The 12,042-nt window shown below is 41.0% G+C and overlaps 1 protein-coding gene across 1 annotated transcript in view; it reads left to right on the forward strand.

Moving 5' to 3' along the window:
- The first annotated feature begins 664 nt into the window (after nt 1-664).
- The window catches only part of carhsp1 (calcium regulated heat stable protein 1), a 43,257-nt gene continuing 31,879 nt past the window's right edge, over nt 665-12,042 (forward strand). Inside the window, exon 1 of the mRNA XM_037688825.1 lies at nt 665-877. The gene's annotated coding sequence lies outside the window, so the exon portion shown is untranslated. The remainder of the gene's footprint in view (nt 878-12,042) is intronic.

The raw sequence follows: 12,042 nt of genomic DNA on the forward strand, positions 1-12,042 counted from the left end.
GAATTAGAGGAACAAAGCCCTTAAGAAACCCCTACCGTTTAAGGTGTTGAGGTGTGACTTGTCAAATCTACATATGTGCGTGTCTTATCTCACTCAGCCTTATAACCTGAATCTCTCACTCACTGCTCATTGAATTGAGAAAGCTCCTCGGATGAAGATCGAAACATCTTCTGTTACAAATAAAGTCCAGTTGTTTTTGTATTGAACACTTTTTGAATCTCTCTTTTAATTCTCATGTCAAAAACTTGGTAAAGAAACTGAAAGTAAAACTTTTTTTTTTCTGAAATAAATCCTGTCTAACTGTAAATGCTAGGAAACACCTACATTGACTACATTGACATTATTACATGAACTCTCCTGCAAGCACATTACAGATGTTGGACGCTGTCTATCATGGTGCGCTAAGATGCATAACTGGCTGTAACTACCGTACCCCTCACTGCATGTTCGTTTTAGCTCTGTAACCTACATCTCAGTAAGAAAGTCTGACGTCATTTCATTTATATTGATTCTATCTTATTTTTCTGCGTTTTTTGACTCCTCGGTGGTTTTTGCTTTGCGGACTCTAGTGTTTACTGTAATATGCGGTTTTTTTTAGGTTTGCGACATCGTTAGTTACGGTAAGCGATGACGTCACCACGCCCTGCGCTCAGGTTCCGCCCATTCAGAAGAAAAAGAGGCGGAGCCACAAAACAAATATTTACTGCGCGTGGTCGTGGCTCCTGGTGGATGATCTTCAGCCCCTGACACAGTGTGCAGAATATTTGAAAGAAAATCTAAATTCACTTATTTCAGCAGCACTGAGTTTATTCTTTGGCAGAACCGGAAGCCCTTTTCCGCTTCAGAAACAACACAAGCTGGAACTGAAGTAACCGAGGTGAGTGATGCGCCTGGACGAACCACGAACCGTGAACGTCTCACGGCTAGTCATTAGCTAACATCGTCTCGCGCTGACTGCTGTTTTGAGTTTTAAAGTTAATGTTAAGGGTGTAGATGGCGATAAAACACTTGCTGTGTGGGTCAATGTGCAAAACTTTGTGTCTTTCAACGCTTGCCTCTTGTTTCTCCTGAGTTCATGCAGCGGTTTATCCACAAATCGAACTCGATGCTTTTCTTTTTAGATTGGTTTGTGTTTTCCTGGCGCGCGCTCGTTTCCTTTGAGTGAGGGTGGCGGGTAGAACACAAGCGAGAGGGAGACGACAGGGTCATAATGAGAAAACAACAATAACAACAAGGCTTCTTCTGGACGACCCGTTTATAAATTAAAGGCTGGAGCATGACTCCGTCCTGAGGACCTGCAGGGTGTAGAGGATAAACAACTGGACCGCACGTGACCACAGAGGAATTAAAGGAAAAACTGGTTCTGAGTTGAAATGAAGAATCTCAAAGAGACTAAAGCTGCATCTTTTCTGTTCTGATTTGTTCCGAGCCGTGTAACCCTCTCATGGTCCTTTATCTTTATGATAAGAGTTCATTAGGGGAGAAATCAAACACTTTATCTGCTTATAAAATACATGTTTGGATATTTTTGTCCACAGTAAACTTTTAGTAGGGATGCACGATAGGAATGTGCGATATGGCATAAAATTCATATCACGATATGTATTGTGAAGGGTGGTGATAACGATATATATCGTGATATGTTTTTGGTATAAAACTTGCTAAAAACAAACATAGGGTGTCCTTTTGCCATCATATATTTTGAATTAAGAAAATTCCACTACTAGTTCCAGAGAGTTTTAAAATAATAAACAAATCAAGTATTAGGCTTCTTTCTTGTGCAAAACAGTGCAAAATATATCAAATGTACTTTTAGCCATATGTTTTAAACAAAATAATATGTTGTTAACTCTTAACAGTTTCCAGTCTTCTCACTTTATAAATGAACAGCAACAGAGCAGCAACTGAAACACTTCACCCTCCAAACCTCTAGTGGGCGCCTCCTCCTGCTTTAATGGAGAGCTGACACAAAATGAGTCTGTGGCTTTGACCAGAGGGTCTCGCAGTAAAATCACACAGCACGGCGTTCTTTTCACAGATCAGAAAGCAGGTTTCTCTAACGCTGACCAACATTTACTTTAACTTTTGATGGAAAAAAAACAACTTTCGACAGAACACAGCGTTTTGCGCATGCGTCAGAATACGGCAACACTACGGCAAGCCGGGCGTAGTTAGCTTGTAGCTTCGCTACTTAGCTCTCAAAGAAAAGACTAACGCCACTTTTGCACAGTTTTCAAATAAAAAAGTAACGATTAAATCTGACAGCTCTGATTTTACATCAGACACAGCGTTACTGCAGTTAGCCGGTAGAAGACAGATCTCTATCGTAGGCTAAATTTCTATCGTTTCTACCGTATACCGTTTATATCGCGCATTCCTAATGCACGATATTATCGGCATGGTATCGATATCGGGCGATATTAGAGTTGAAGTTCCATATCGGACATTGGCCATTCCATTAAAATAGCTCGCCGATATAAACCCAGCACAACGCGATGACGTCACGTGCGCCTACCTGATCTCACAGCGGAGAGGAAAATTCAAAATGTCGGCGATGTGTATGTTTTTTTTCTTCATTGGTGAGGACGTTGGATTCTGAAGATTTATGGACTACGTTGAGCCTCGCTACATCGTCCCCAGTCGGAGATATTTTTTCCAATGTAGCCTTACCCAAGTTACAAGCCATCATTTCTGATGTCACTGAGAAGCTAATATCTGATAGCACGACTTGTTGAGTGAGCTTTACCTCAGACATTTGGACGTCGTGTTAGCCTCGTTAGCATGATTAGTCTTACGGCACAATGGATAGACAAAAACTTTGAACTTCAAAAGTCTGTCCTTCATGCACAGGAGTGCAGAGGATCCCACACTGCAGCTATAGGAACCTGGAACAAACCTCCACAGGTGAGACAGCATCACAGGTGACTAATGCTAATAAATAACATCTAACACTTTTCATTTAATATAAGTCAAAGTGCATATCATATCATATGGCTGTTACTGAATATGTCACCAGCTCTTACAGCTGTTGCACAATTTTTGTACAAAATAAACCTAAATAAGAGGAATATATGTTCTGACAAAGGAACATATATAAAATATCGGCATTGTTTATCGGCCAAATAAGTTTGAACATATTGGCATATCAGATATCGGCCAAAAATCATTATCGTGCATCCCTAACTTTTAGCAAACTTAGAGCTATCTCAGCCTGAAATAAAACATACTGATCTAATATTTAATTCTATTTTATTATTATACTGTAAGGTATACAGCGGTACATCTGCCAGTCGAAGCAGATGGCCGCTTGTTCTGAGCCTGGTTCTGCTAAAAGTTTCTTCCTCGTGAGGGAGTTTTTCCTTTCCACTGTCGCCTTCATGCTTGTTCAAGATGAGAGTTCTGTGATGGAGTTAAACTCAAAGCAGTCTGCTCCTCAGATAAAAAATGTTAAATTAATATTTTTATATATGAATGTTTTTGCTCAGTTCCCTGAGATGAGTTCTGTTGTGACTTGGTGCTATATAAATGAACTGAATTGAATTGTCAGCTCCTTAAGGGCCTTTAAATTGATTAAAAAAAAACTTTACAACTTGGCCCCAGAACTTGAGATGCACGTGTGTTTGTGCACAAGCTTTAAATATGCACTAAAACAGTTTGGCTGGACAAGATGGGAGACGTCAGGTGTTATAAGGTCACAATGCACCTTCAATTTTCCAATCTTGTTTTATTGAAGAAACAATACCTTTGAGCAATATCCTAGAAACGATACAAACTTGTTTTAACTGGCCACGAGGTAGTGCTTTAAATATAAATGAAGTTCAGACAATTGTTGTTAAAACTTAAAAAAAAGGTAAAATCGGTTTCTCATGCAAGTATCGGCCAATTTCCCAAAATTAAGGAAATCTGTGCACCCCTGATACAAATTGAGATTTTTTTTTAACAAGTGAAAATAAATTGTAAGTTCAGTCTTGCACATCCAAAGTATTCCCCCTCTGACAGACGAGCTAGGTTGAAGCCAGTCATCTAGTGGTTTTTAGCTGCTTGTTTGGTGGACCTGCGATGTGTTCTTCACGTTTACCCTTTTTGACTTCGTGGTCATTTTTTCTGGCACATGTTCTCTCTCAGCTATTGGGAGTTTGGTCTCATATTCATGTCATTCTTGTCTGTATGCTAATGCTGATCCTCTGGATGCATTAGAATACAGTACACAGAGTGTACTCATCACTTTGTTTGGTACACTATTAATTCAACGGTAAAGTTTAGATGCTCAAGTCTCGGGGAGGTCAGGCTTGTAGTGTGGTTTAACCATGATGATGTATTGAGTTTGTTGTCTCTCCTGGTTGCAAGTAGTGTCAAACCTGTACCTTGCTCAGTATTTTTCCTTTGAGCATTTTTTAAACAGATTTTTAAATACAGTCACTAAAACAAGAATAAATAGTTTAATTTTTGTTGTTTAACCTCCATGTTACATTGTTCTGAAAATGTGGGAAACCAGCTGGGATCATTGGCCTGACATACATGTAAGGCTTGTGGTCTAAAGTTGTCTGTTGTTGTAGTAATTGTTCTTGGTGTTTGCACCCAGATCAGGTTATTCCTGTCTGTAGTAGGGAGATCTGCCCATAAATTAGATGGAACAAGCAGGTCAAGAGATGCAATCTTTCAGTTGTTTCTGGGTTGTGTGTCACTGCTGTCGTACAGATTTGACTCGATTGTCCTGTTTGTCCTATGTGGTGAATACAGAGCTGTTCCCGACAGACTGCCACAGTCTCAGTTTCACTGAACTGTGAGGAGAAAAATGAAGAGAAGCTGCACAATCCCCATTTACATCCCTGCATTTAACTGAAAACTGTAATCACAATAAAACTTTATACATACAGTTTGAATAAATAACGAATAGTTAGTGACGTAGGGTTGGCAGCACGGTGGTGCAGTTGGTGGAGCTGCCGTCTCAGCGAGCAGGTCGCCTCGGTTCAAATCCCGGCCGGGGGCCTTTCTGGGTGGAGTTTGCATGTTCTCTCCATGCATATGTTGGTTTTCTCCAGTTTCCTCCCACAGACCAAAAACATGCATGTTGGGCTGATTGGTAACTCTAAGTGGTCTCTAGGTGTGAGAGAGAGAGTGAATGTTGTTTGTCTCGTTTGTCTCCATGTGTCCCTGTGATGGACTGGAGACCTGCAGGGTGTCCCCCGCCTCTCGCACAGTGACTGCTGGATATGGACACCAGTGACCCCTGTGAACCAAAAAAGGACAAAGTGGGTAAAAACAATGGATGGATGGATGGACTGTATCCATCTACATCTCAACGTACTACTTTTAGACTTTATCAACGGTTCGATGTGATGGGTCACTAATATTACACTTGTCATCCCATTTTTAGAAAATATTGCGTACCCATATTATGTGTTGGTCCAATAGGAAAAAAATAAAATGTTCTTATGATAACTAGGCCATAAAACATATACAAATAATTAACTTTATTTCTATGGTTAGGTTTGAAATAGTTAAAAGATTTGATACAGTGAAAGGGAAGAAAATCATATATTGTGTTTTTGTTGCAGTTTATCGAGAGGGACTGTTTTGGGATTTAAAGTGTGGTTTCTGTGTAAAGTGCCTCAAAGGTTAATGCAGAACCATCGAGCTCTGAAACCAGCATAACCTCAGAGGTTTGCCACAGTCAGTAAACTTGTTTGATTCAAGTTTGGAAGCAGCCTCTCATTGTTGATCTAGAAACTACGTCTGATGGGAAATGTCTCAAACGTGGCACATTTTGACACGTTCAGTATATTTGTTTTCAATTTTAAAAGTTGAATTGCGTTGCTCTGACTCTGCTGGATGGATCTACACTCAGGTAAACGGGTTCGAGGCAGGACGTTACAGGGAACATTCGCTCCTGGTGAATGTAAAACACGGCAGGCGCTTCATTGACGCACATCGGTGGGGTGAGTCATCAAATTGTCGGATCAGGATCATCTTTTGCTGTTAGACAGACCTATCTCATTTGGCCTTGCACACACAAACAGCTCCATACACTCACCCACCCACACTCACTCCCATTCACAGTGAAAGCTCAGTGTAAGATTGGGTCAGAGTAGAAGGGCAGTGTTCTTCTCTGCCTTTACTGCTCATCACTGACCACATAATGAGGGAAGCAGACCGCTTCATTGTTCGTGTCGGAGCACACAGGCCTTCAGTAACCTGCCTCACACCTCTGGTCTACTTCATCCACTAACATGAGCTGCTTTTTAACAAAGGCACAGCAACTGAACCGGCATCTGCTACAAAGACTGTTGACAGGAACACAGCAGAACGTAACGACCACTTCTTCTAGAGATGCATGAAACAAACACAGTAAACAACCTAAAATGGTCACAGAGACTATGAAGTGGGCTGAAATGATCTATTTTTAGATGCTTCACTAACATGATTCTGAATGGAATTTGAAATGTTACAAATGGATTTTTGTTAATGTTTATATGTGTTGCCACATTATTAGGAGGGTCGGTAGAGCTGTGCTGTGCCATTGGTCCTCGTAAAGTTAGTGTAGCTTCCTGTTGTTGCTGTGTTTTCATCTGTTTTTCAGTTTTCCCTTGAACACTTGAGATTAAATGTCCAACAGGTGACGTTATCATAGCATGGCAGCTTTCAGTAATAACTGAGCTGTTTTGTCCCTGTGATGGACTGGAGACCTGTCCAGGGTGTCTCCCGCCTCTCGTAAGGTGATAGCTGGACATGGGCACCAGTGACCCCCCTCCCTCCACATGACCCAAAAAGGAAGCAGCAGGTAAAGATAATGGATGGATGAACTGTTTGTGTCTAAATCTCCACTGATGAACACAATGATCATTTTTATTCCTTTTTTTAATGTCATTTTCAGTATTATGTTAGCATCTATGCTAATTGTTGGTCAGCAGCCTGTGATTAAAAAGGTTGTTTTGATTAACTTATAGCTTTGAGTCATAACATAGTTTGCTCTTTGTCTATGAAAATGTATAAATCAGTGTTTATGTGAAATAAGTCATTTCCATTTGTAAATTTTTAATCTGTATTTCTGTCTCAGTGTTTGAGTTTCAGTGTTTTGGGTGAATATCATAAGCTCGTCAGCTGGTGTTTATTCACAACCCTGATCATCACAACATGTAAACGCATAAAACAAAGCATAAAAACAGTTAAAAACAATTGGAGCAGTAAAAACAATAACACAGGAGCCAAATAAACAAAGCAATTCTCAGGTTGTGCCGCGGACCAAGGAGGAAACGTGTATTTTTATGAGTTTTAAAAGTGGACACTGAAGGGGCTTGTCAGCTGTGAAGTGGGAGATTGTTCCATAATGTAGGAGCAGCACCACAAAAAGCTCCGTCCCCTCTGAGCCTCCGTTTGGACATTGGCACCTCAAGTAGCAGCTGATCAGCTGATCTGAGGCATCAAGCAGGAGAGTACAGGTGAAGCAGCTCAGAGAGGTGGGATGGAGCAAGACCAATTAAACTGTGAAAAACGAATATAAGACTCTTGAACAGGCAGCCAGTGAAGTGACACCAGAGTGGGGTTGATATCTTATGAGCTCCTGTTAGAAGCTGAGCAGCAGCGTTCTGGACTAACTGGAGGAGTATGTTGCCTTCATGCTTGCTCAGGATGAACGTCTGCAACAAAGTTCAAGATTCAAAGCAGTGTGCTCCTCAGATAAATAATGTTAACTTACTTTTTATGTATATGAATGTTTCTGTTCAGTGCCCTGAGATGATTTCTGTTGTGACTTGGCGCTGTATAAATAAACTGAATTGAATTAAATTGAACTGAGTAGCTGACTCCGAGGTAAAGAGTGCTGCAGTGATCAAGTGGAGATGTGATAAAGGCTTGATGACTAATTCTGTTATGTGCTAATTAACTTTCCCCAGCTGCCTGAGATAATAGCAACTAGACAATACCACTCTTGTCTGGGAATCTAATTCAAAAATCACCGTGCATTAAAAAAACCCAGAGGGCCCAGATCAACAGGGGAAGGTTTACAGGAACCAAACACCATTATTTCTGTTTTTCTTTTGTTAAAATGTTATAAAGTTTAAGAACATCCATGCTTCGATGTATTCAACACACAACAGAAGTGACATATTTGAGAGGGCATGAGCAGGGGACCTAAGATGGAGCCCAGTGGAACCCCAATAGACGGACTGAACCAGATATATTGTCACACATTTCTTTCGGTCTGTCAGATACTGTATGACCTTAAGGTTCAAGGAGACTTTATTGTCATTCGCATCACATGTGGTGCATAAGGTAGAACCAAATTGGGTTCTCAAGGTCCAGTTACACCAAAAAGCAATAAACCAAGCTAAACCTCTGTAGCGCAGTAGTACAGATGTGCACTTGGTACAGTAAACGAGACAGTAAAATGTTGTGGTCCTCTTCATCAAGAGCAGTGGCCAGGTTGAGCAGGACAAGAATCACATGTTCACCAGAATCATTAGGGGTCCAAGGTCACGAGATGAATCTGATGGCCCAACACGGCCAACCACAAACTGGAAATGGGTCAGAGTCACTGGCTCAAACCCATCAAACACAACCAGGCAGGGGACTGGGCAGGAGGGGTCAACAGCAGGGGCTGTGAGGGCCCTTGTGGCAAAAAACTTTATTTGTTAAAAAGTGCTTGAAGTTGTTGGATAAATCAGAAGAAGCTTCCAGGCAGACGGGTTGTGGGTCTTTAAGAACAAAGTCACTGAGCATGCATCAGGAAACAAAGTCACTGGTTTTAAGTGGGACACGTGGGTTGTTGTGACTGGACACAGTAACGTTGGCCAGTGTTCTGACATTGACACCAACAGACCTTTAGAATGTGAAATGAAACCTGCAGCTTATCGTTTTTCCGTCTCCGGTCAGCTTTGCTGCAGTCTGGTCTGACTGCACAAATTCTTCTATTGAACCAGGGCTCAGCTTTGGTTTTAGCCTGCATCCGTTTCGATGGATCCGCAGAGTCCAGACTGGTTTTACAGGAGGAGTCAAACCAGGAGCTTAGCATGGTGTCAGCACAGAGTCAGTGGGTGCACAGAGCTGTTTGAAGGCAGCAGAACACTGACCCAACAACACTGATAATTGTTTTATAATTGTATCGCGACCCTCTGAATTTTACCATATTTTTTGCTGTATAAGTCGCACCGTTTTGCATAAATTTGTAAGTCCTGCAACTTATACACCGAAGCGACTAATATACGTTTTCCCCCCATATTTATAACCCAATTTTTGTTTGAGATCTGATGATTTCATTCATTCTGATATGGAAAATATTGAACACTATCATTTTCAGCCACTAGAGGACCCTCGACTAATAAGGCAAACCAATTGTCTCATTAATAGCTAAAAGTGGCTATTATTGAGACACTTGGCTTGCCATACCAAGCCACCTTTGTCTCTCTCTGGAACTCCTGGAGCAAACGTCAAATCAGCTGAAGTTCACCGCTCCGCCCAGGTGAAATTCAGCTGATTTGACCATTAAAGTACATTTATTAAGGAAGAGTTGGTCTGAGACACACCTTTACAATCATTTCGAACAAACAAATAATTATTTTTAAGTGTTAATCTTGTTAAATTCTTGTTAAAGTCCTTCCGTGCACACTCCCGTAGCCGCCATTTGGTAGCCAATCATTTTTGGCACACCGGCCCACGTTTCCAGGTGGTCAGCGGTGACGCATAATAGATGCGACGTGTACGGCAGAAAGTACAGTAGTCGACTTGTGAGGTGCCTAAACGTACCCATCCCCATTACGTAAAGATTTTCCATGATAAACAGTTGTACTTATTTTCAAACCACTTGTGTGCCGTGTTGGTTCAAACTCAGTCCTCTCTCCCAACAATGACCCAGTGTCATCGTGTCCTCGGTGAAATGTCTTCTGCTTTTCTTTTCTCTGTGCCAGAACGAACAGGGATCTTGGTGAACCTGTGAGAGCTGTGCAGACTGACGTGACAAGAGTTTGAAACATGAAAAGAATATAATTTTTATACAGCAGAAAAGGACATATTCTTTAATGTGTGCAATATTTGGAACATTTGTTTACTTTATTATTTTTTGCTGTTATCTCTGTGCTCTAGTTCTGTTAGAGTAGCTTTTGTGAAATCGTGTTAGCAGTTTAGCAAATATTTGCAGAAGCTGTCACCTGTTGTATGTTGGAAACTGTGGACTGTTCTAGGACAATGTTCATGGTTCAGCTGTCACTTCTTTCTGTTTGTCCTCATTTCTTGTCCAGTTCATCCTAAACCAACCGGATGTTGTTTTAGAAGGCTGAACTCCGAATCAGTCGAGCTGCTGCTTCATTTCACCCCACTTTTTCTCCCACTCTGTAACTGAGATCTTCGTCACACTGGTTTTCTCTCCCCGCTTCATCCGGACCAACTCGACCTCAGCAGGATGGGAGGAGGCAGAGCTTCCTGCCGTTTTATTTCACAAAGTCCAGAAAAGCAGAACAAAATGGATCTTGTTCCAGGCTCTCATCACCCAACATCATCTGGTGTTGAATCAAATTATTTTCTGTTGAATTGACGCTTCATTAATAAGATAAGATAGAACTTTATTGATCCCGCAGGAAATTGTTGTGTCAGAGTTTCAGTACTTGGAGCTGGGCGCTACCTCGATATTAAAAGTTAAAAAATAAAACTCAATATTTGTACCATAATTTCCGCTGTACACGTCGCTCCGCCCTATAAGTCCCATCAGTCCATATTTGTCTAATAAAGTGGAAAAATCCATAAATATGTTGCTTCACCGTATACGTCGCATCTATTGTGCGTCACCACCGACGCGTTGCGTTTGTTACGTGTCACCGCTGACAACCCAAACATGTGGACCGAACCCGGAAATGTGGGCCGGTGTTGTGCCAAAAACCGATGGGCTGCCAAATGGCGGCCGCATGAGTGTGCACAGGAGGCCGTTAATAATTTAACAAGATTAACACTTAAAAACAATTATTTGTTTGCTCAAAATTATAGTAAATGTGTGCATCAATCTAATGTTTGCTTAATAAAAGCACTGGTGGTGATGGTCAAATCAGCTGTATTTCAAAACCTGATGCGCGGAAGTAAATGCGTGCACGCGACGAGTCACTGTGCAAATTTAACAAGATAAACACCTAAACAGTTATTTGTTTGCTCAAAATTATAGCAAAGGTGTGTCTCAGTCTAACATTTGCTCAATAAATGCACTTTAATGGTCAAATCAGCTGCATTTCGCCGGGGTGGTGCAGCTGGTTTAACAGTTCCAAGCAGTGATCAGAATGAAGATGGGGAGGCTATGGCAGGCTGATTGAGTCATTAATAGCTGGTGAAGATTCTCAGTCGTCCAGGACATGGTAAATTCAAAAAAGTTCAAGAAAAACAACAAGAACGTATAAAGTAAATCATAATAAATAAAGTCCAGTTGTTTTTGTCTTGAACTTTTTTGAATTTGTCATTATAGCCACGTTTACCCATTACATGATACAACAGCATGCCATATTACTATTACGACTGTGCTGCCATCAAGTGGCTGCCAGTGGTACTGCTCAATGTTTTTTTTCCGTCAGAATGGATGGAAACGTTCATATTTCAGCCAAAAAATGGTTTATAAATATGGGAAAAAAATCCATAAATATGTTGCTTCGGCCTATAAGTCGCAGGGCATGTAAACTATGCAAAACAAACAAAAAAAAGCACGACTTATACAGCGAAAAATACGGCACTGTAATGTGTAATGTAATTTTCTCCTTGTTGGAAATTATGTTAATTACAAAATGGGTACCGAAAACGGTACAGCTCAGGAACAGATATTGAAGTGAATGTACTGGTACTGATTGAAAATTTTTGAGCGATACCCAGCCCTACTTGGAGCTGGACAAAGCTCAGATGTTCTTTGCCACTATATAGGTTGTCAACATTGGCCGCCGCCTCTCAATATCGGTGATAGCAAAAATTTCCATATCTGTCTGTTTATCTATCTAATATCTCATCTATCTGTCTGTGTCTGTCCGTCCGTCCCATCTGTCCATCCGTCTATCCATTCATATACACATATATATATATATA

This window comes from Nematolebias whitei, chromosome 15 (assembly GCF_014905685.2).
Source record: "Nematolebias whitei isolate Nwh7 chromosome 15, NemWhi1, whole genome shotgun sequence".
Lineage (NCBI taxonomy): Eukaryota > Metazoa > Chordata > Actinopteri > Cyprinodontiformes > Rivulidae > Nematolebias > Nematolebias whitei.